Raw genomic sequence first — 24,875 nt, 5'->3', positions numbered from 1 at the left:
AAAGGAACCATGAGAGGAACTCTAAAACTAAGGAAGACAATGAAGAACAAAGAAATGTAGTTAGTAAACTTTGAGAAGAACTCAATGAGGAATTTGTAAAAGGATTAGACATCTCAAAAGAAAAGTTAGAAGATGATGAGACAGGAAGACCGAACTCAGTAATCAAGTTTCATTCAATTAAGTTGAATTAAGCTTTTTCATAGCACCAGAATCTAAAACTTCATTCAGAGATCAAATTATGGGTAGTGAAGTTGGGAAAAGGTGTATCGAGATAAGTTTAGACTGTATCTTAGCTCACTTGCAATTTGGAGCATATCTAAACTAGTTACAAAGGAATTAAGAGTTATTGTTATTATAGGGAAAGTTAATTATGTAGCAGAAAATGATAACTATGTTTTTATAGAGAATTTCATGGAGTGAAGATTCTTGGAGCATTTTCATGATGGAAGGAAGCTATGGTAAACTTCGGGTAGCATCTGAAGATTAGATAGAAGATATTGAGTAGATATTTGATTTCAAAATGTAATTGACATCTCTTTCATGTTTGCAAAGTACACAATTAATGTAAGTTCGAGTTAAATGAATAAAATGGAGTACAAACTTGATTACCAGTTCATTGCTATTAGATTAGAAGCATAGAGCACTCAAAAACAACTTGACAAGGGGATTTTGAAGAAAATCCTCTTTTCAGAATAAGGTATTTTATCATTTATCTACATAATTTATTCAGTAAATTTTAGATTTGATAGAATCATGGATATGTCAATAGTTCATAATGTTAATAATGGGGAGAGAATGAAATTGAAGGTTATTTTCGTAAAACCTGTAGAAGGAAACCCTAATTCAACATTATCCATTACTCTAAATGATTTAGTTTATTTGGAAGATGTAGGAAGTTATCTTGCCAGTAAGTTTGAATCTATTGGGAGCGAGTATATGAACAAGGATATGGAGCTAGTCTTTAATCATGATATGATTGTGAAACCTAGATTTGAACATTTGAGGGAACTAGATCTTTTCAAATATCATTTCTACCGAGAATTGGATGCCGATGAGTGGAAACAAATCATACTAAGTAGAATACATGATGGAAAACTATAGATGGAAGATATTGTAGTTGATATTTTAGCCAACCTTATTCATGAGTTAACTAGTCTTAACAAACAAGGTAGTGTACCTATAGGTGAGAAACTAGTTAAGAAGAAAGTTGAGAGCTACACAAAAGCAGTTTATAATGGAAAGGCCATGGTGATCAACACCATTAAACAAGATGATATAAGATTCATGAGTAGAATAATTGCCTACTCTATATGTGCAAGTCCTAAGATTGATGAATTATTAGTCAGATTCATTTATGCAGCCTATAAGATATGTGCTGAGAAGGAACAAGTTAACCTTAGTGAAATTCTAAGAATGCAACTTCTTGAAAACTTGGAGAAAGTCAAGAGGACTAAAACTGGTGTGTTTAGATTTTAGTCACTAATCAATCATATATTCTTTCATGTACTTAATAGATTTCCATATTTATCAATCAAAGAGATTATGAGTAGTGAGAGATGTACAATGGAGAAAATCACAGATGTATGTAGAAGACATCCAACAGACAAAATCCTAGATAGTGGGAATTTGATAATGAAAACATTTAAGAATGAGATGAGACAGAGATTCAGAATTGCACCTACAATTTTAGAAAGATTTAAAGAAGATATTTGTGTTATGGTTGATACAGATTTTACTTATATTCAAGTAGTAGAACCTTGGGAAACATTTCTTGATCCCTTAAGTTATGAATTGAGTGATGAAGTAGTAATTGGATACATTGATTTATTGTTGAAATCTGAGAAGGACCAAGTTGAGTACTGATTTGGTACTTATAAAGAGATTAACCAATCAACCCATTAGGCATCCTTAGAGAAGGCATCTCACAAGAAGATAAAGACAATAATGAAGAAAGCTTTAATAGAAGCTGGTATGACTGAAAGTGAGTCATAGGCAGTCAAACAAACTATGAAACAAGGTATAATGACTGTGAAACCTTTATTAGTGTCTATTGTAGAGACATCTTCAGGACAAAGCATCCCTTATGTAGTAGTATCAGATGTATAGCCAAGTGAGCCAAAGAGGAAATCAAAGAGATTAGTGGAAGTTGTGACCACCAAGACAAAAAGGGTCAAGCAACAAGCCACTAGATCACCAGGAAAGAGACAAAAGAAATTATTGACAATTGTTGAATCTAGTGAAGAACAAGAACAAGAACAAGAAGCTAAACAGGTAGAGTTTAGGTAACTACTTCTAAACAATTAGCAAGGAAAGCTCGACAACCCTGGAAGCCAAAGATATAGAAGATTAATTTAGCCATTGTTAATGAAGGCAACCTTGTGTAGATGAACAAATTTTATGACTTGTATAATAATTTTGAGAAAGATTAGATGGATTTCTTTGCAGTGAGATACATAATAGCTAACAATATGAAACTTAAGGATATTGAAGGCATAGTAAATCAAAAGGTCTATGATAGACTTTTGAGAAGAAGGCACCAACTTGAGAAGAGGACATACAACTTCAAAAGTCTATGATAAAGACTATATGCAAAATTGATGATGATGGAGAAGTCAAGAGATTGTTGAACAATCTGGAACCTTACTTAAGAAAAAAAGTGAGACCATATCTATTTATGGTGGGTGAGAAGGATAAGATAAGAAGTGAAACTGTGACAGCCATAAGTCAGATGTTGACAAAATCCAAGGCAACATCTTCATCAGCATCCAAAACCTCAGAAGTGTCAGTAAGTGGTGACATAATGCAAATTGATCAAATCAATGTTACCATTAACATTGATGATACTAACCCTTTTGCGAGTTCTGAATAGAATGAATCTCATACCGAGGATATTGAAGATCAATTGAAACAAATTGAAGAAGGGAAAAGGCTTTTGGAGGAAGAAAAGAGGAAAATAGAAGAGGCCAAGTAGAAATTGCTTGAAGAAGGGATGATAAGAAGAGTTGAGGAAGTTAGAGGAAGATAAGAGGAAGATAATAGAGGAGGAAGAAAAGAGAGAAAAAGAAAGAAAAGAAAGAGAAAGAAGAAAGAAGAGTCAAAGAGGTAGCTGAAAAGAAGCAAAGGGAAGATGAAACTAAACCTTCTAGTTTATCTACTCCACTTTTGCTTGCTAGCCTGACAACTGATGATGATGATCAAACTGACTTGATCTCATCTTTGTCAAAACTCATTGATGAAAACAAAATAGTGAAGAGCATGTAGAGAACCTTGATGGAGGTTACTGACAAATTACATAGTGCTCTGGCAGTCCAGCATACAAAGACAGATCCTGAACAAAGGGCACAGGCAGTGCTAAAATATTTTGATGAAGAATTTTCAAATTTGTTGAATGTTGTAGAATTGAAGGCATAGATTTCACATGATGCTAACTTGTTTAGCACTATTTGTCAGAACATCAAGAAAGATTTGATAAGTCTTGATACTTGTATCAAGGAACTTCGAAAAATGTCAATAGGATGTAAAGGTATTGCACATCAAGTGTACACTACCTCATAAGTTGACCAGGATCTTGATAGTTAGATTGAAGGAAAGATGAGTGAGATAGAGGCTCTATCTAGCCAGATACAACAACCTTCTAGTAAAATTGATGACTTTGACGAACAAGTGGCTAGTATTCATTGTGATATCAAGAAACTAGAACTTCAGAAAGAACAAATTTTGAAGAGATTATTGGATTTCAGAGAATCTATTGCTCCAAAAAATCTATTATTGAGAGACACTTGGAGGAATGTGTCAAAGCCAAGGCCACTCATTCTAGAACTTTTTATATGTTGACCTTAATGCAGTTGAGATTGCATCATATGCCTTATGTGCAATTCTCACCTCTGCTAAAACAACCAAGGATACATGGATAGAATATTTAACCAATCTTAAGGCAAGTTTTGATGATTACATGAAGATACTATTAGCTTAAGGCAGAAGAACAAAGTTTTTGACAGTTTTTGACATTCTAACCATTGTCATTGATGTCAAAGGGGGAGAAAATGCATAAGAAAATTGTAAATCGGGTAAAAGGGAGAAGATAAAATTGTAAGGTATGCAATCATATTGTAAGGGGGAGCATATGTAAGATGGTTAAGTTGTAATAGATGATCAATGCAATGTTACTTTATTGTTTTTGACAAGTTTTTGATATTTAGCCAATTTTCCCTATTTTGTTGCCATCAATGCCAAAGGGGGAGATTGTTGACAATTGGCTAATGAAGATATGTAATTGTTGTCATTTATGGAAACACATGATGTACATGCTTATAAGAAACGTTGGAAATAGAGATACTTAGCTTTTGGTACTTAGAAAAATGTCTAAGTATGAATTTGGTTTATAATAGTGTATTGTGTTGTAACTTGTTACTTATGTCATATTATGACTAGCGAAGTTAGACGGAGATTCTATACATGTTTATGATGACATGTATAACCTCGAAAGTTAGTACATACTGTATGGAAAGGTGATATTCATGTTTTACCAGTTAAATGGGACAATGAAATTAAAGGAAGGAATTTTTTTTTTACAAAATAATTACTTGACCAATTAGGGCCAACATCCTAGATGTTTACTCTAAGTTGGAAAAGTATATTATGGTCTTAACCGACCTAGCAACAATTTGTGAAAAGGATGGTATTTGTGCAAAGGACATCTTGCAAATTCAAAGTGTGGAATGTGTAAGTTTTGAAAGCATGTGATGTATTGTGATATGCAATTTTTTGTGAAAGCGATATATGTGAAGTTTTGAGAAGCTATTTTTGTTATTTGAGATCGAGTTGGAGATCAAAGATCAGTCAAGGAAGACGTTACAATATCTATGTTCTAGAAGTGTAATTAATTTTTTGGGAAATGAGTTATTCTTTTAATTAGAAGTGCATGTTTGGACAGTGGGCTCATCTTGCATCTATTGTACTACAACTCCTAACAGGGACTCTCTATACTGAATTTTCTCATTGACTCCTAATAGGGTCCATCCTCTAATAGGAAACTTATATATTAGTATATTATCTAGTGGGTATCATCCCCATTGGGGTTTTCCCTTGGCCAAGGTTTCCCTAGTTGACAAAATATGGTGTTATGAGTTATCTTTGTGCATTGTTACTGTTACTGTTCAACAAGTGCTACTTGTTTACTTTGTTATGCATGGTTCAAAGTAATTAATAATTTCCAGTTGGTGAATAAAGTTTGTAGACTACTGATTCACCCCTCTCTCAGTAATTCCTATTTCTAACAGTTCTTTGTGGATTCATATGGTTAATTTTTGAGATAATTAATTGGTGTAAAAGTGTTATAATATTGATTCAACCCCCCTCTCAGTATTGCCTATTTGTAACAAATACCTAGTAGTGGCTATAAAAAACTTTGCATGCTCAATTGAGGTACCAAACAATGTATAAATATCCCAATTTTGGTTGTTATTGTTCTTGTGTGCGACTTAAGTGTATAAAGAAAAGGTCTTAACTTCTCACTAATAAAAATGCACTCTACAAGAGATATTATCCATAGAAGAGTCAAAAGTGGTCCTAAATAGTGTCCACCGATACTTGACCCTTGTTGCACCAATAATTATTCATTCAATCATCAATAGTGGTTCACAAGATATCCAATAGTACTTCACAAATCTCTAATAGTGGCTCATAAATTACTAGTAGAAGTGTACAGATGAGTCGAACATGGATAAAAAAAAACATAAAAGCCAAAAAGTTACCAAATATTGGCATATGAATGATTTGCCATTGGACAATTCAATGTTTAAAAGTGAGTAAACCTATATTGGACCCCAATTCACTATTGAATATCTTCCCCTACTTAATATTTTTTCTAGACTTACTTTGATATAGGAGCATCCTAGGATTTCTTGCAATCTTGCATGTTGGAGCCGAGTGCCAGTGGTTTCTAATTTTTTGTTGTAGCCGAATTGTTTAGTGGAGGTCAAGTTACTATAGCTAGTAGTGAAGGCCAAGTTATTGTAGCTCCTAATGGATGCTAAGTCACTGTAGATGGTAGTGGAGGCTGTGTTACTATAGCTCCTAGTGGGTGTCGAGTTACTGTAGCTCCTAGTGGATGTCAAGTTACTGCAACTCCTAGTGGATGTCAAGTTACTATAGCTCTTAGTGGATGCCAAGTAAACCTATTAGTGCCGAGTGTTCTTGTTGGTGTCGAGTGCCAGTATTGGTTTTGGTTATGTTTGTGCCGAGTTGTTTGTGAGCCAACTTTTGGTATTTAATTTGTGTTGTGGCTGACTTGTGGCTGAACATATATTTAATGTGAGGAATTTAATTTAGTTTGTAATGAACTAGGCCGACTTGTGGCTTAGTTGGGTATAAGGGTTTTGTGGAGTCTTTAGATAGTTGGAGAATTCATTTCATTTGGAGGAGTGAAGGGTATTGTGTAGATGCGAATTTTGAAGAGCTATGGCTACGGTTTGAGAACCAGAGGATTTGCTTGGTGTTCTTATCCAGTTGTGGATCTGGACTAGTTGGAATTGAGTTTGTAAGTGGATCTTGTTGGATCTTGCATAATTATTATTGTAATTGTTGTTTGTATTTGGCCCTAACTTGGAAGGCCTTACAACTGGGCATATTGCATGTAATCAGTTATATCTATGAATAAAGAATTGTGATTTGGTATCATATCTTGCATTATTGTTGTGGTGTTGTTGTATTTCTACTGTGTGGTTGTTTGCTGGGGGTTTGGACATCTCCTTTGGAGATTCTCCTACCTTGCACTACATCATACTTTGTATATTTTATGTTTTAATTTTCTTGATATAGGAAAACACCTTGGTTGGGCTAACTTTGCGCACTTAGAACTCCTTAACTGTAATTCAAATTTTGCCTTTCTTTATGTATCTCCATAGGTGATTGAAGGGTTTAAAGCTAAGGTTTTGGATTTTGGGTATTCGAAGATCTCTCTAAGAATTCTTGAGCACGAAGTGGTCCAAAAGTGTCATTTTAAAATGCTCATAGAATACCTACTATTTTCATTCATCAGTCTAGTCACTCATTAAAATATGTCAATATTTATAGCTAAATGTCTCACCAATCTTTATGAAATGCTGCAATAATAATGCACAAATAGAATAATCACCAACAAAAAAATAAAATAAAAATAATTCACTATTAATACATGTATGACTAACTATTAATACATATATTTTCATTTTCTAATTTTTTAAAATAATAATAATTTGAAAATATCTATCACAAAAACTATAACAATTAATGGAACTCCTATCCCCAAAGTTTTCCCCTATCCATTATCCAAAGTCGCGACTTGATTGGGAATGGGCCTGCGGAAGGAAGAAAATGCAAGTTGTTTGCTTTGGCGCAAAAGAGGATAAAACGTACGAAAAGTGAAATGCACCACAGCTGTAAGCCCATAACATCATTGCCCCGGTCCTTCCTTCTGCGTTCCTTCCGCGCTATTTTAGAGAAAACACACCCAATTATCATTATTTTTTATTAAATAGTGCGATGAGTCCATGCATAAGGAAATTAGATAGCATAACGTGCACTCAAAGATTACACGTATATATGTACTTGTTTCATCAGAAACTATGCTCGAATTTTTTTTTCTCCTCATTAGGAGAGACGGATCAATCCTCTCTCTGCTTTTGAGAGTACGGTTTTGTCTCTCGCAATATTATCCTTTTATTTGCCCAAAGAAGCAGTAATTGCATCCTTCACTTTCCCCATACTGGAAGGAGGCTGTAGTGGCAATATACAGGCCTTGACCTACTCCAACTCAAACTCACTCCATTCTTCCTCCGAACATCTCCATCGCTTCCGAGCTTCACAGATTAATATTTTTTATTACCCATCCTTCCCTATATGGCTTCAACTTCGTCATCTCACCAGCAAAATGCTTTCTCTGAAATTGAACCACTCGGCAAAAGAAGAGAAGTAGAACAATCTTCCAGACTCTTTGACGTGTTCATCAACCACCGAGGCCCCGATGTCAAACAGACATTGGCTACAAAGCTTTACAGAGCTCTTGAGAAGAAGAATATCAGGGCATTTCTTGACTCAGAAGAGAAAGAACTTGGAGCTTCCTTTCCTTCCACTATTGAGACTGCCATTCTCTCCGCTTCAGCACACATTGCCATCTTTTCCAAAGGATATGCACATTCCCCCTGGTGTCTCGCTGAGCTAGATCTCATGTTACAGAGTACAGGTAGGATTATTCCCGTGTTTTATCAAGTGGAACCACGGGAGCTCCGCCATGTTGAAAAAGGAGTATATGCTGAGGCATTCAGTAAATATGAAGAGAAGGGAAGATATCGCGACAAGCTAAAAGGGTGGAAGGAAGCCCTGCAAAAAGTTTCATTTACCACAGGCTATGAGGTCAAGGATTCCGAGTAAGTTTTATGCCTATTTTCGATGTACTTGGCATATCCATTTTTATATTTTTATATTTTTCGATCAGATTAATTAGAATTTTCTTCCTCAGTGTGATAGAATTCTTCTCTCTGTCGCAGTTCTAGTGACTGCAGAGAAATAGTGTCCGCTATGGAAAAAGAAGTACAGAGGACTAAACATTTGCATGTCGCCAAATATCCAGTAGGACTTGATAAGATTGTAAATAATTTTGGAAGAAGGTTCCTTCAAGATCTTGTTCAAGATTTTGAAAGCCAGTGTCGAATGAACAAATCAGGAGATAAAAAACCCAATGTTGTTGGCATTTTTGGTATGGGCGGAGTTGGGAAGACAACTCTCTCCAAAGAGTTGTATAACCAAAATAGATTTAAGTACTCAACAAAAAGTTTTCTGTTTGATGTTCAGGAAGCCTCTGCCAGTGGTAAATTACCTACATTGCAAAGTGATCTCCTCAGACATATCTTCTGTGAAAATCGCAATTTTGTAAGTATCGAGGAAGGGAAAAGCCGTCTGAGGGATTGTTTCCAAAGGAGCCCGCCCTCTCTGAGCTTCTTGGTTGTTTTGGATGATATCAATCACATGGACCAGTTAGAAGCTCTAATACCCCTGGATTTATTAAATAAGTTTGATAATTATCTGGCTGTTATTACAACCCGTGATGTAGGGGTTCTCATAATGGCCAGTATTGAAACTACTTACCATTTGAAAGGTTTAAATAAAAAAGATGGGAAAGAATTATTCTGTTGGCATGCGTTCCGCCAATCCCATCCATGTAGCGGATATGAAGATCTTGTAAAGGCCTTTGTAAAGGTGTGTGGAGGCTTTCCTCTGTCACTACAAGTTCTAGGCCGGCATGTTTTTGGTAGAGATTTGTGATATTGGAAGGATGAATTGAGAAAATTGAGTAAGACGCTGCCAGGAGATGTGAAGAGGAGACTGAAGATAAGCATTGATTCATTAGATAATGAAGAGAAACAGGTTTTCATGGATGTGGCATGCTTTTTCATTGGAAAGTCGGCGACTATGGCCAAGAGGATATGGGAAGCGTCTAGATGGAGCTCTCACCATGCTTTGGAAAAACTAAAAGATAAATGTCTTCTGGAGGAAAAAGGAATAGATAAATTAGTTAACTTCCTAGTACGTGGAGGTGCCACGAGAGAACCTATCCTGGGAGTCAAACTGAAGACTAGGGATGACAGGTTTCATTTGAGAATGCATGACCACCTGAGAGACTTAGGAAGAGAAATGGCAGATGAACTGAACCATCCTAGTCGTGTGTGGCAACCCCAACACCTGCAATCTTTGGTAAGCTTGCCACTCCAAAATATCGGTTTCTTATTTACATTTAAATTTCAATATTTACTAAGCCGCATTCTATATTAAATGCAGGAATTAAAGGGATTCCAAAACATCCTTGCTCAAACCAAAGGCAGATGTTTCCAGTCAATTTGGGATGAATCCATGGGTTGTAAAATTACATACTTTTTAGGGGAGTCGGAATATAGTTCCTATATTTCCCCGCTCTGGCTTCAGCTTGACTACCCTAGAGGACCTAAACCAAGAGCCAATATAAATGCAAGCTGCATTCCTTCATGGATTCCTCTTGAAAACTTGCAGTGCATTGGTATAAAAAATGGATGTTTCCAAAGACTATGGCAGAGAGATGTGCAGGTATTTTGTCCTTCTCCATCGAAAATTAAGCCTTCAATAATGATATACTTAGATCTGTATTATGTGATGACAGTGTCTTGACTATTGGGAACCGCCAATGTTAAAAATAATTTTATTTTGATTATCAGGCACCCTCCCATTTAAAAGAGCTGCGCATTCGTAGAACCTATCTGAAAGAGTTTCCAGATTTGTCAGGAAAGTCGGACGATATTGAAGATGTAGTATTAAGTTTTCAAGAATTTGAAATGGATGTATGGTTTTTATTAGGATCTCTAGGATTGAATCTCCGTAGTTTATCTATGACGGGCTGGGGATTTACAAGGGATACTGCAGAGGGTGCCTATTTTGAGTCTTCGTATATCAATGATTTCAAACCCATTCTGAAGGGGGAACTGGTTTTCAATAATGAGGGGTGGTCTAGAACAACAATTGGCAGCGATGAAAACATACACATGAAGTGGTCCAGAACAATAATGAAGGAAGTGAAAAATCTAGAGATTAAATGGTGTAGTCTTGTAACAAAGATTTTAATTACTGGCATTTGCTGTCAACGTCTACAATCTCTAAAAATTTGTTATATGGAAAAACTTGTTGAAGTGGATTTAGCAAGGATACAGACGTTGAATTTTCTCGACATTACCGGCTGTAAAAAAGTTAAAAGATTGTCACTGGCACCAGATCTCACAAAACTATCATATTTGTACATTAAAGATTGTCCTGAATTTGAGGAGTTGTCCGGTCTTGCCAGACTGACCTTCTTGGAGGAAATCGAGATTCACAATTGTGAGAAGCTTCAGAATATTATGCTGCCAATGACACTGACCAGGTTGTGCGTAAGAAATTGCAGATATTTGCAGAGAGTGGTAGGAACTGGTCATATTTCAAAGCTTGAGGAGTTGCCTAGTTTTAGCAGAGTGAGCTGCTCGGAGGATCTCAACATTGAATACTGTGACAAGATAGAGAACATTAATCTGCCAGCAACATTCATCCAGCTGTCTGTACAAAGGTGCAGAAGTTTGTAAAGAGTAGAAGTAACCAGTGATCTGGCAAAAGTTACACGGTTGAATATTTATGATTGCCCTGAGCTTGAGAAGTTGCCTAGCTTTTGCTACTTGGAGCAAATCAATATTGAATACTGTGACAATATAAATAACATTACACTGCAGAGACACTCATTAAGCTGTCTATACAGAGGTGCAGAAATTTGTAAAAAATAGTAGTAACCGGTGAGCTTACAAACCTTAGACAGTTGAATATAAACGAGTGCCTCGAGCTTGAGGAATTACCAAGTCTTGCCAGACAGTCGTGCTTGGAGCATATAAAGATTTACTACTGTGGGAAGCTAGAGAACATTATACTGCCGGCAACACTCATCAGCTTGTATGTAGGAAGTTGCACAAAATTGCACATAGCAGTAAGTGGTGATCTTAAAATGCTTACACAACTAAATGTTGACGAGTGCCCTGAGCTCGAGGAGTTGCCATTTCTTTGCAGAGTGAGCTCCTTGGAGGAAATTAATATTGAGTCCTGTGAAAAGCTATAGAATATGACGCTGCCAACAACACTCATCAGTCTGAATGCACGAAGTTGCAGAAATTTGCAACGAATTGGAGTAGATGGTGATCTTACAAAGCTGAGACGGTTTTTCATAAAAGAATGTTCTATGCTTCAGGAGTTGACATGTCTTGCCAGAGTGAGTTGCTTGGAGGAAATTGATATCGACTCTTGTGAAAAGCTAGACAACATTATATTGCCTCCAACACTTCACAGTCTGTCTGTAAAGTGGTGCAGAAATTTGCAGAGTGTAGCAGTAAATGGTGATCTTGCAAAGCTTAAACTGCTGAGCATTGAAAATTTCCCTGAGCTTGAGAGGTTCCCAAGTCTTTTCAGAGTCATCCGCTTCCAGAAAATTGTCGTTGAGTCTTGTGAGAAGCTGCAAAGTCTGTCAGGGATTGAAGAGTTGCATGCATCAGAGTACTTGAAACTTGGTTATTGCAGCAATACAGTTATACGAAGTTGCATTTATAAGTTAAAGGTAATAATTCAGGATGATTTAAACATTTCACACATTTTCATACATTTTTAGGCTTAATTTTTTGTTTAGCATGTGATTTCAATACTGTTTTATATAGACAATCATAAGTATCATATTTTTCATCAATTAAGTCTAATCTACGTGTAATTTCTAGATAAAGAATCTCTAAACTATGGATCTAATCTATCATAAATAATCTTTTTTCTTATTGTGAACATTTACTCTTGAAAGAAAGATGCCCATATGTGAAAAATCAAACTATTGCAGTCACTGATTATTAATCTCCTATCATAAATGATTATTAAACTGCTAAAAACAATTTTTCAGTTAATATTGAAAAATAACACAACTGTAATTTCACTTATAATACGAAAAGAAATGAGCAACACAATGAACACAATATTTTCGGACAAATTGTCCCTGGGAAAACCCCTAAGGGAAAACCAGTTTTACAGATGAGGAATTATATTAAACTTCAGCAAATCAAGAGATACAAAATTCCTTGCCTCTCACTGGCAGAACTCCGACAACCTCCTAATTTCTCCTGCTGATATTCCCCACTGTTATCTCCACGCTAACACTGCGCCCTTGCTAACACTGCAAGATTGTTTGCTAACACTGCAAACATTTTTCCAAAACCTCTTAACCAAATGACCCAATGACCCCTTTTTATACTACTCTTGTTGGTAAACCAATGACCGAGATTAAATCAAACCAACGGCTGAGATTAAGACAACTCGACAGCCAATAATAGAATTGGTTGCAAAGTGTCCAAAAGGGAATTTCTAAAATTTAGTAAATAATAACCATTTACTAATTCTTGGCAAGTGGACAAACAACTGTCCAAACCACCCATAAATACAACTGCTATTCATAGATAAGGACGAACAACTGTCCAGGCTACCCATAAATACTACTGCTATTTTCGAGTTAGAAATAACAGCTGTCCAACTAACAATAATTAACACTCCCTCTTAGCGAGGAAGTTGTTCTGCATGACACCCATCTTATCTCTAAAGAAGATAAATTTGGCCTTTCTCAAAGCCTTCGTCAGAATGTTTGCTACCTGCTCATCTGTAGGTATGTATTGTAGTCGAACAACTTCCCTTTGTACACAATCTCTGATGAAGTGATATCTGATATCTATATGTTTAGACCTATCATGAAACATTGGATTCTTAGACAACTTGATGCAACTTTGATTGTCACAATGTATCATAGTAGTCTCAACCTTCTGACCAAACAAAGCTATTAACAACTTCCGAAGCCATATAGCTTCACATGTCGCCATGCTAGCTGCTATGTATTCTGCTTCTGCTGAACTTAGAGCCACAGACTTCTGCTTCCTGTTGAACCAAGATACAACTCCTGATCCCAAGCTGAAACAACACCTTGTAGTGCTACATTTGTCTGTTGTACTTCCTACCCAATCTGCATCAGTATAGCCTATCAACCTGATACCTTCACCTCGAACATATCTGATCCCATACTCGACTGTACCACGCAAGTAATGTAGCACATGCTTAGCCGCTATCCAATGCATTCTCTTTGGTTCAACCATGAACTGACTAAGAGAATTAACTGCAAATGCTATATCTGGTCTAGTGTTGACCAAATACATAAGCGAACCAATCAACTGTCTATATAAAGTGGGATCTACATCTTTCTCCTTAGATGTATCTACCTTCCTCCAATTCATGATCATAGGTGTAGACATGGCTTTGCAATCCTCCATCCCGAATTTCTTCAAGATTTCAATGCAATATTTCCCTTGACCAAGGAAAATCTCCCCATCTGTCTTCCATGCCTAGAAAGTAGTGCATAAGTCCTAAATCCTTCATCTCGAACTCTTTTGCAAGGTTCCTCTTGCAATCCACTATGAGCCCTAGTGAACCTGTAAGAAATAGGTCGTCCACATAAAGAACAAGAATGAGAATCTCACCCCTAACCATCAAGTAGTAGAGGTTAGCATCTGCTTCACTCTTCACAAAGCCCATTTTTTGCAAGTATGTATCAATGCGCTCATACCACGCTCTAGGAGCCTGCTTGAGTCCGTACAATGCTTCCTTCAATCTGCACATGTGGGTCTCTTTGCTATGTGCTACAAAGCCTTCTGGTTGTTCTATGTATACCTCCTCCTTCAACTCACCATTGAGGAATGCTGTCTTGACATCCATTTGATGGATTTGCCATCCCATCTATGCTACAAGTGAGATTACAGCTCGTATAGATGTATGCCTGGCAACTGGAGAAAATGTCTCCTCATAGTCTATTCCCTCCTTCTGAGAGAACCCCTTTGCCACGAACCTAGCCTTGTATTTCTCGATGCTACCATCTGCACCGTGCTTTATCTTATAGATCCAGCGTGATCCAACTACAGCCCTATCTGTTGGTCTAGGTACTACCTCCCACACATCATTCTGCATTATTGAAGAATATTCCTCAACCATAGCATCTCGCCATACCTGATGTTCTGCAACTTCTTGATAGCTAGAAGGCTCACTATCTACCAACTGACTAACTAATGCCACATAGTCATTGAACTTGGCTGGCTGTCTTCACTATTTAGTACTCTTCCTAGGAGCTCCCACAAACTCCTGAGTATCCCTTTGTATATCTGGAACCAAATGGTTCCTCTTGCCAATTGTAGAGGACACAATGTCAACCTCTAAGTCTTCTAGATGCATTTCCTGTTGCACTTGTTGCTCCATACTCTGTGAATCTTCACTAACTGAGTCTACACTCGTACTGGTAATTGTACTTGAGCTTTTCTGCCCTTGACTTGGTCTTGGAGCTTCTGTTGGCTGCTCACTCTGATCATCTACTGGTAAATCTCTGGATCTCTTGAATGCCTTGTCCTCCATGAACTTGACATTCCGTCTGACAATAATTCTTTTAGTCCCTGGAATGAAAATCATGTATGCCTTTGAGGTCTCACTGTACCCAACAAAGTACCCCCTCTCTGTAGTTTGATCTAACTTTGTACGTGTATCTCCAGGAATATGACAATATACCAAACTCCCGAATATCCTGAAGTGACTAACATCTAGCTTCTTCCCTGTGAAAGCCTCCTCTGGTGTCATCTTCCCTAGCACCTTGTGTGGAACTCTATTCTGAATGTAGACTGCTGTATTACACGCCTCTGCCCATAAGTAAAAGGGCATGTCCTGGTCATGTAGCATAGCTCTTGCTACCTCTGATATAGAATGGTTCTTCCTCTTAGCAACTCCATTCTACTGTGGATTGTAAGGAACAATCCATTCTCTCTTGATTCCTTCTCTGGTGCAGAACTCCTAGAAGACATTTCCTTTGTACTCGCCTCCATTGTCTGACTAAAGAACTTTTATCTTCTTTCCTATCAAGTTATCCACAAGAGCCTTGAACTCTTGGAATCGACTAAAAACCTCATCCTTAGTCTTCAAGAAGTATATCTAGGTCTTTCTAGAGAAACCATCAATAAAAATAACATAGTACTCATATCCTCTGAGAGATTTCGTCGACATTGGTCCACAAACATCTGAATGTACTAGATCAAGAACACCCTTAGATCTGGTGTCACTCCTTGGAAAAGATGCTTTTGCAAACTTCCCCAACACACATCCCTTACATACATCGTCATGCTCTGTGCTCACCTCTGGAACACCTATCACGGTCTCACGAAGCAATCTAAGTGCTCCATGATGAATATGGCCCATCCTCCTATGCCATAGCTCTCCAAGATCTCTAAGATTATTGTTGTTCATAAGTGCCTTAGGAGCATCAAACTGCAATCTATAAAGGCGACCACTCCTAACTCTAATAGTTATGGGTGATTTCCAATCCTTGTGCTTAATAAACACATGTGTCCCTCTAAAGAGTACATTATACCCCCTATCCTGAAGAAAAGATACAGAAATCAAATTCATACCTAAGCTTGGCACATATAACACATCATGAAGTGGAATTATCTTTCCATTCTCCCTCTGAAACTGAATAGTCCCTTTCCCAACAGGGTTGAGTTTGGACAAGTTTCCCATAGAAATTTGGATGTTGGTGTCCTCCTCCTTGTAACTGGAGAAGTACTCTCTAACTCCTGTCATATGAAATGACACCCCACTATCTATATACCAAACACACTGTGAGGTTGAGCTAACCATACAAGCTATGAGTGCAAACTCATTTTCCATTCTACTGGAGAGTTCTTCTGCACTTGCTGAAGCTGCCACTTGCTTCTTACCCTTCTTCCTCTCTGGGCAATCACTAACATAGTGGCCAAACTCGTGACATCCAAAGCACTTGACCTTAGAAAGGTCCTCCTTCTTCTTTTCACTTTGTGAATTTTATCCTTTGCTAGATCCCTTCTTTGCTTTCCCTTTACCCACTAGGGCAACATTCTCTTGTTCCACTTTATTTTTCTGACTCTTGTTGGCCCCATTGACAAGACTTAGTCTAAACTCCTTCTGAGTGAAATCAGTCCATAGTCGATCCCAACTCGGTAAAGTATCTTGTCCACTGACAACTTGAACAAAGACACTCCATTGTTTAGTAAACCCATTTAGGGCTATTCTCACTAGCTCATCATCACTAGGGCTATCTCCAACAGCTGCTAACTCATCCTTGACAAGTCTGAGCCTAGTAAGGTAACTTGTGACGTCTTCTCCCTGATTCATTCGGGTATTCTTTAGCTTCTCTTTGAGAATCAACTTCCTGTTGGTGGTAGCATTTTGGTACAGATTTAGAATGGCGCCCCACATCTTCTTTGTTGTATCTAGCTCCGAGATATGTGGAACAATATAATCCTTGACACTATCAAGGATAATCCTCCTTGCTTTGGCATCGTCCTTCCTATATGCTGCAAGCTGTGTTGCATCCGTTGGTACAGGTACACCACTGGTAGCATAATCCTTGATACCATTCTCTTCCAACAATAAAGAAATTCTGGCCTTCCAGACACCAAAATTTGAGGCACCATCCAATCTATCCTGATCTCTCAAACCAGATGAAGCCATCTCAAGGGTTTAAAGCAATAATAAATCTAAAGAGATCAAAATTTCTTTCCTAGGGAAAAATTCTTCTACCCTTAACAATGCTCTGATACCATGTGAAAATTCAAACTATTGGAGTCACTGATTATTAATCTCCTATCATAAATGATTATTAAACTGCTGAAAACAAATTCCCAGCTAATATTGAAAAATAACACAACTGCAATTTCACTTATAATACGGAAAGAAATGAACAACACAATGAACACAATATTTTTGAACAAATGTCCCTGGGAAAACCCCTAAGGGAAAACCAGTTCTACAGATGAGGAATTATATTAAACTTCAGCAAATCAAGAGATACAAAATTCTTTGCCTCTCACTGGCAGAACTCTGACAACCTCCTAATTTCTCCTGCTGATATTCCCCACTGTTATCTCCACGCTAACACTGTGCCCTTGCTAACATTGCAAGACTGTTTGCTAACACTGCAAACTTTTTTCCAAAACCTCTTAACCAAATGACCCAATGACCCCTTTTTATACTACTCCTGTTGGTAAACCAACGACTGAGATTAAATCAAACCAACGGCTGAGATTAAGACAACTCGACAGCCAATAATAGAATTGGTTGCAAAGTGTCCAAAAGGGAATCTCTAAAAATTAGTAAATAATAACCATTTACTAATTCTTGGCAAGTGGACAAACAGCTGTCCAAACCACCCATAAATACAACTGCTATTCATAGATAAGGACGAACAGCTGTCCAAGCTACCCATAAATACTACTGCTATTTCCGGGTCAGAAATAACAGTTGGCCAACTAACAATAATTAACACCATAATTGACTTTCAACTTTCCTATGTCATTTATTTGTTTCGTTGTTTTGAGATAGTGTGTATTGCTGCGAGGCGCTTCAATGATCTGTAAATGAATTCTTATTAATGTGTATTAACCGAGACCATTGTTTTCTGTTTTTTAGAGTGTGCCAAGTGAACTGGATATGATTGGAAGAGCAGTGGATGGAGTGGTTCCATGTTTAAATGAAAAACTGTTTTGTGATGAAAATATTGGTGTTCATGAAGTCACCAAAATTGGTACTCACAAAAATTATCCCAAGTGGTCAAAATCGAGTGCAAGTATTAGATGCTATTTGGTTGTGATTGATGGTTCTATTTCACCAGAAGAAATAAATAAGTCACTTCCACAGAATGCCTATTGCTATGATCCTGACATTGGCAATGACCGTAGCATTGACATTCGTCAAGGACAATGGATAATTACAATGGTAGGATGTGATTCATGCAATTACACTCACATTGAGAATGTATTCGGAAGGTTTGGAATAATGAAGAAGGGGTTTTGGATAGAGGTGAAGAACGACGATGACATGAGAAAAGTTTTGTGTACAGTTGTTGACCATCTACATTCTCTTTGAAGGTTTTGGTAGGGGTGAAGAGTGATGAAAACTGAGAAATTTTCTGTGTACAACTGTCCATGTACATTCTCTATGAACTATTTTAATGTAGAAAATTAATGCTTTTCTTGATAATTATTATTATGTAGTTCAGTAAAATTGAAAAAAATTATTCATAGAATATAATTTCATGTTATTATATATATTTTTGTTTATTTAACATTTGGTTATGTAAGTTTTATTTTGGTTGCTGTCACTTTGCTGGGTATATATTTTGAAGAATATTATTGTTGTAAATATGAAAGAGACAACATATGTGTTGTTGTGTAGCATAGATAACATAACAAATTGGGATTGTATATTGTTGTTATGTTAAGGATTGTTTTGTTAACTGTTTCCTTTTGGTCTTTTTACAATCATGATTGCCAAAGTCAAGTGGTTGGTTCTGATGGAATTTCTCAATCTGATTCTAAAAAGCATATTTTCCTTTCTTTACAATTTTTATTAGGCTGTCTATGCTGCTATGGGTACTTTGGGTGTGATTTCTGCTATGGGTACTGTCTATTATTCAAAACAGGGGACAAGACATGCGGGTATGCTTCTTCTTTTTTTAATATAATTTTTGATATTTTACAAAAATTTTGAAAATAAGAGTTAGGTATGACATCGATTTTTTTAAATGAGAAATATGAAAATATGAGTCTTAAGTCATATGTGGAATGTTTAAGTTCTAGTTTGAACAGTGAAAATTAGAAAAAGTTTATAGTTTATTGTTAATCAAAATCGAATCAAAGTTTCAAATTAATTAGTCAGATAAGCAACCAGCTGATATGCAAATGAAAAATTGAAACAAAAATCAATAAGAACCTTGACTCATATACTGAATGTTCAAGTTCTAACTTGAATAGTGAGAATTAGAAAAAGTCTATAATTTATTGTTAATCAATTTCGTATTAGAGTATCAATATACAAATGAAAAGCTGAAACAAAACCTAGACATCATTATGTCTGTGGCAGTAATATGCTTACCAAGCTTACCAAGAGTCCAGTTACGTGTACCCATATAACCTTCCTGTCATTGATGGATATAAATATCAGGGAAAAAACTGTCAATTATTTGCTATGCAATCTAAGGCTATATATATATGATTTGAAACATGTATACAAAATGTTAGTCATGTTATTATCTTATCTTTAATTCTTTTTTCAATTTGCTTTTCCCCTGCATCTTCCCCTTAAATATTTATGGTTATGAAGATTATTATAATATTTATTAAATAAGATTCAGTTATATATATTTTTATATTAAATCTACAAGCTTTTTAAAGTGACATTAATTTTAGTTGTTAATAATAATTGAACTTTTTATTAAGTTCCAAAGCTTCTACAATGACATCAACCTTGGTAGTAAACAATTGAAAGAAATATATTTTAACAGTTTAGAATTGCATTGAGTTGAAAGATGAATGAACAATAGAATTGGAAGAGAAATAGACCGTTACACAAAATCGAAATTTCCTTATTTCAATTGTTGTTCAATTTTTCAGTTTTCCTATATCCACACAAAAACTGAAAATTATTCTACCCTTTTACTTTGATCCATAACTATATTACGTATACAATTATCAACCGTGATCATCACAAAGAGGGTAAGAAGATTTCAAATGAGAAACTCTGTTCCTTACAAACTGTCAGATTTTCTAATTTTTAAGCTGAAAACTTGTTGCACAGTTACATTTTCTAAAAATCTGGGGCATTTGAATCTTGATAAGGGTGTTGGGTGATGTGACGCGCTCCCCTGCCCACAGGTGGTTAATTATGTGGTGTTCCATGTTCACTAACAGTCATGGCTTTTGGTGCAACGGTAAATGGGCCCTACAAGTGGTATCAGAACAAGCAAGGAATAATAAACCAGGATAAATCCGGTGTTGTGTATTTCTTCTTATTGCGACATTTAATTTCTTTGTTTAAATCCTTTCAAAGGGCAGCCTAAGAAAGAATTTCATAGGGAAAGAGGAGGAAATACAATGATTTGGAAGAGCATAGAGAGGAGCTGAAGGGGATGAGAGGAGTCTTTTGGCCTTGAAGAGAGAACATTAATGATAGAGCATGAAGAGGAATGGAAAATAATTTCAAAATCCATCAGTGGAAGAACGAACGGGAAGAGCTTTGGCTGCATTTTCTGAGAACGTTGACTCCAAACAAGAGAGACTAAGTAATTTGTATATAGTGTAGTTGTTAAAAAATCATTATTTTATAGTAAGTTGCAAAAGAGCTTTAGACTTGAATTTCAATTATTTTTAAAGTTAAAGTTTAGATGCTCATTCAATTTCAATTATTTTTAAAGTTAAGGTTTGGAGGCTCATTCAATTTGGGTTTGTTTTGCTTCATGGCTTAACTAGAATTATGCTAAAGTTTGGCAATGCTAAAAAATAATTATTATAGTTACATTTGAACAAAGATTAAGATTGTGATTTAAATATAAATAAACTATAAATATAATTAGGTTTATGGTTCAAAAGATTATGTATAAGATTTGAATAACTCTTCTACAAATATAATAGGTTGAGAATATTTTTCTATTATACATACATTTTATGGTTATCTACAAGGTCTATTTCTCTTTTCAAAATAAATATATTTGACTTTATTTACTTAAAATTTATTAAATATAAGTATACTAGTAAATAAAGAAATATTATTTGAAATTAAATTAAATAAATATCATTTCATATTACATTCGAAAATATTTGTATTAATCTTGTCAATACATTTGCCTCTAAATATTTCAATCTTTTAGAATAATGCATTAGGTTTGAAAAGGGTTTGAGGACATATCTTGTGTGCCACTATTGTAGTAAGACTATTGTATGTTGCGATTTGTACTATATTGTACATTGCCAAAGTACAATGGAAATTCATAATAGATTCCCATTTGAAAAGGATCTTTAAATAACTAAAAGAACTTCAAATTATTATTTTATTTTGAAATTAATAATTTTAAAAATTAATTAAATATATTTAATTTTAAGCACAAGAATTTGAATTAATTTTTAATCCATGTAGTTAATTAACTTTTAATTGAGGGCATGTTCTTGTAATTTGATGCTAGAAAACTTACCCCATATCTCAAAACTATCTCCAAAAAATATAAAATAAGTTTTCTCAAACTACCGAACCTTTTCACATAGATGACAAATCTGTCTATGATAAAGTTATCTATTAATTTCCTATTAACTTATCCCTTCAATTTTCTTATGTACAAGTACTACTAGAATATCTGCAAATAATTATATTTTTACTCTAATTAATTATCTAGTAAGTTGGAATAGTTAAACATTATCTTCCAATCATGTCATTTATTATATAAATAAAGTATATGATTATAAAAAATAATTTTCATACAATACCCATTTTAGGTTGTTATGTGGTATTTGTTTGTCTATTTAGAGTTGTCTTCCAACCAACTAGCATATATAGTCACATCGCATTGGAACAATAGCCAAGTCAAGTTGCAATTAATGCTACTAAGACAATAGTGCAAGTGAATTCATAAATGCATATAATTTTGGGTGAAATTTGGGTTTGGTTCATTCTTTTAAAGATATTATTTAAAGACCATAGCCTCAAAAATAATGCCACATCAACAGTATACAAAAGATGTGGGAGTCAGTCAACCAAGTCTAGAGATAATTCCACACATCAAGCTTTTAGGATTAACCTCAAATAGAAATAATAGTTACATGCAAATATAACCAATATCATAAAATAATAGATCACACGGAAGAGAAAACAAGATACTAGGATTTAACATGGTTCACTCAATCCTTGTGCTATGTCCACCAATAACAAGTCCAATATTATTATTATCTAGTGATTACAATCTGCAATCCCTTATAGCTCAATACCACTACAAGAAGCTACAATATCACCATTACATTATAAAATCCCTAACCCTAATCCTTTTTATAGAAGCCTTTCACTGCTTCACAATTAGGGCTAGAATAAGTTGTCCAATAGAAAAATAAAAACTAATGCCTTTTACAATATAAGGTCTTTTTGGCTTCGGGGGCATTGTTCTTAGTGTGTGTATGAGAGAATGGAAACAAAGTGAAGGAGTGAACAAGCTAATAATAGAGCAAATGATAACCAAGTCTGAAAGGAGAACAGACAGGGAAACCATAGTAGTGAAGGACAAAACAAAGATATCAGATAAGGAGATTAGATTAAGATTTTGAAGAGAGAAGATCCGTAATAAACTTTTAAAGAAAATTGAAGGATAAAGTACTTAATCAATTTTAACAGATTGAGTCAAGGAAAATCTCTTAACAAAGTGGTTCTAATAGACCTATTTCAAGTTTCCTAATAGAGTTCTTACTTTATTGTTAGTGTAAAATCATTGAATAGGGTAAGACCTAATAGGTTTTAAAAAATTATCAAAGAAGACCCCTCACATGGTAGATCATCAGATATGATCAGATTGTAGCCCTAATAGGTTAATTTTGTTGTTGTAATAGTGAAAATATGTGGGTTTCCTGCCCACCCTAGTTTTACCTTCAACTTGAAGTGTTTATGGGTAACCAAAATCGTTGATATTTAACATAGATGTTATTTTTAGACAGCTTTCATTTTGGCATTACATGTTTATGCTTATATGGTATGAGACTTGGAATATGAAATGGATTAGGTATGAATATAGTTAATGAGTGAAATCTTTTATAGATTCTGATTCATGCCCCCTCCTCTTACTATCTTGTTTCCCATTTAATACTTCCAACACATTGAGATAGTTTTCAAAGGAAGTATCTAGCCAAATGATGCATTGTGAGGGATGTTGTAAGAATTGCAATCTACAATTCATCAAAAGAAACATAGCCCCAGAAAATAACAAGTATAGGCCCTACATGATTGTTCTTGAAAATATATGAGTCAAAAATGTGAAATAACACTATTGTATGTAGTTGGACACTTAAAATTATTGTGATCAATGGTATCTACAAAATTGTTTGACTAGCTACCATTGTTCCTTCTCTTAAACTATTGCCCTCAACACTGAATGAACTCAAAAAGATATGCTATGAGACTATTATAGAGATAATGAAAAATGAATTTAAAATGGCTGAAAATAGCCAAGGCACATTGGCTTGTAGGTTCCCACTTATTCAAGCTATTATTAATTTTTCAATGGAAAGTAAAGAAAAGACCCCTAAGAAAAATGGGCTCAGCTAATGCAAAAGATAAATTAAAAAAATCATGTTGATAATAAATTGAAAACTAATTTTATTTTAAACTACATTTCCACAATTCTCAAAATTTGAATTTATTTAATATTGGGATGTGGACACACGAGTCTTTGCATTAACAACATGAACTAATACATAAGAGAATGCAAACTTGTAATTTCTTGCTCAAAGTAGATAAAATATAGAATTGAAAGGATTACCAATGGAATATATCTCTTTTATATTTATTTTTACATTCTCCAAATATTTCTTCCATTGTATAGGTCATACTAGAACCCAATGTTTTGGGATTGATCAAACACATTCAAATCAATTGGAAGTTAGATGTCCATTTTAAAGACACACATATATATATTATTAAAGACAATCTAGAGTAATGAAAAATAATATGTAATAGGTGAATGGTCTAAAACTTTCCATGCATTAAAAGAAATAAAACTAGAATAATAAAGGTTTCTACAAAAAAAAATTAAATTCTAAGAGTTTCAATTATAGGTCCATCAAAGGGTAATGACACTCCATCAATATATATTCGAAATAGGAAATAGGAAGCATTGTGCCATTCTAGTCAATATATAAATGTTAAGTATTTATTATATTCGGTGTTAAATTATATATAATCTAGTTTACTCTTTCTATGAGACCTTAACAACCAAATAGGGACCAAGATTCCCAAAAATGATTGAAGATCCATTATATAATAAAGGAAGCTCACTTGGGAAGTATATAGAGTGAGACTTACAAGAAGCTCTCTTTCACTACTAGGAGAGATTAATTTTTAAACTTTTCACATAGAGGATTTTCTTGCTCAAAATGTTCTTCCCTAGACATATCAAAATTCTCCTCAACAAAATTATTTAACCATCCCAAGTTGATCTCTAGAATTGGTTAGTATGTAGGAGTTGATGAAATCCAACTCCACAGTCACCAAGATCACCTACATGCAAATAGCTTGCTGAAGAGAAACTGAAAGAGCAAGAGCTTGAAGCAACAATGCAAGAGAAAATATTTCACAATAGGAAAAAATGAAATTGCTATGTGAATGGATGAATTTACAATGAGAGAGAGACCGCTTAAAAAGGCCTCAAGGAAGCTTGTAGAACAAGTTGGAAGGAGGTAGAA

At 35.2% G+C, this 24,875-nt stretch overlaps 1 pseudogene; it reads left to right on the top strand.

Annotated features, from left to right (window-relative positions):
• Window positions 1-7,878: 7,878 nt before the first annotated feature.
• LOC149545696 (disease resistance protein L6-like) overlaps window positions 7,879-24,875 on the top strand; it is a 93,281-nt pseudogene continuing 76,284 nt past the window's right edge.

The sequence above is a fragment of the Cupressus sempervirens genome, chromosome 7, assembly GCF_028749045.1.
Source record: "Cupressus sempervirens isolate cs-2001-9-10 chromosome 7, ASM2874904v1, whole genome shotgun sequence".
Taxonomy (NCBI): Eukaryota; Viridiplantae; Streptophyta; class Pinopsida; order Cupressales; family Cupressaceae; genus Cupressus; species Cupressus sempervirens.
The sequence above is the reverse complement of the archived record's forward strand: the minus strand, read 5'-3'. Positions and strand labels throughout refer to the sequence as shown.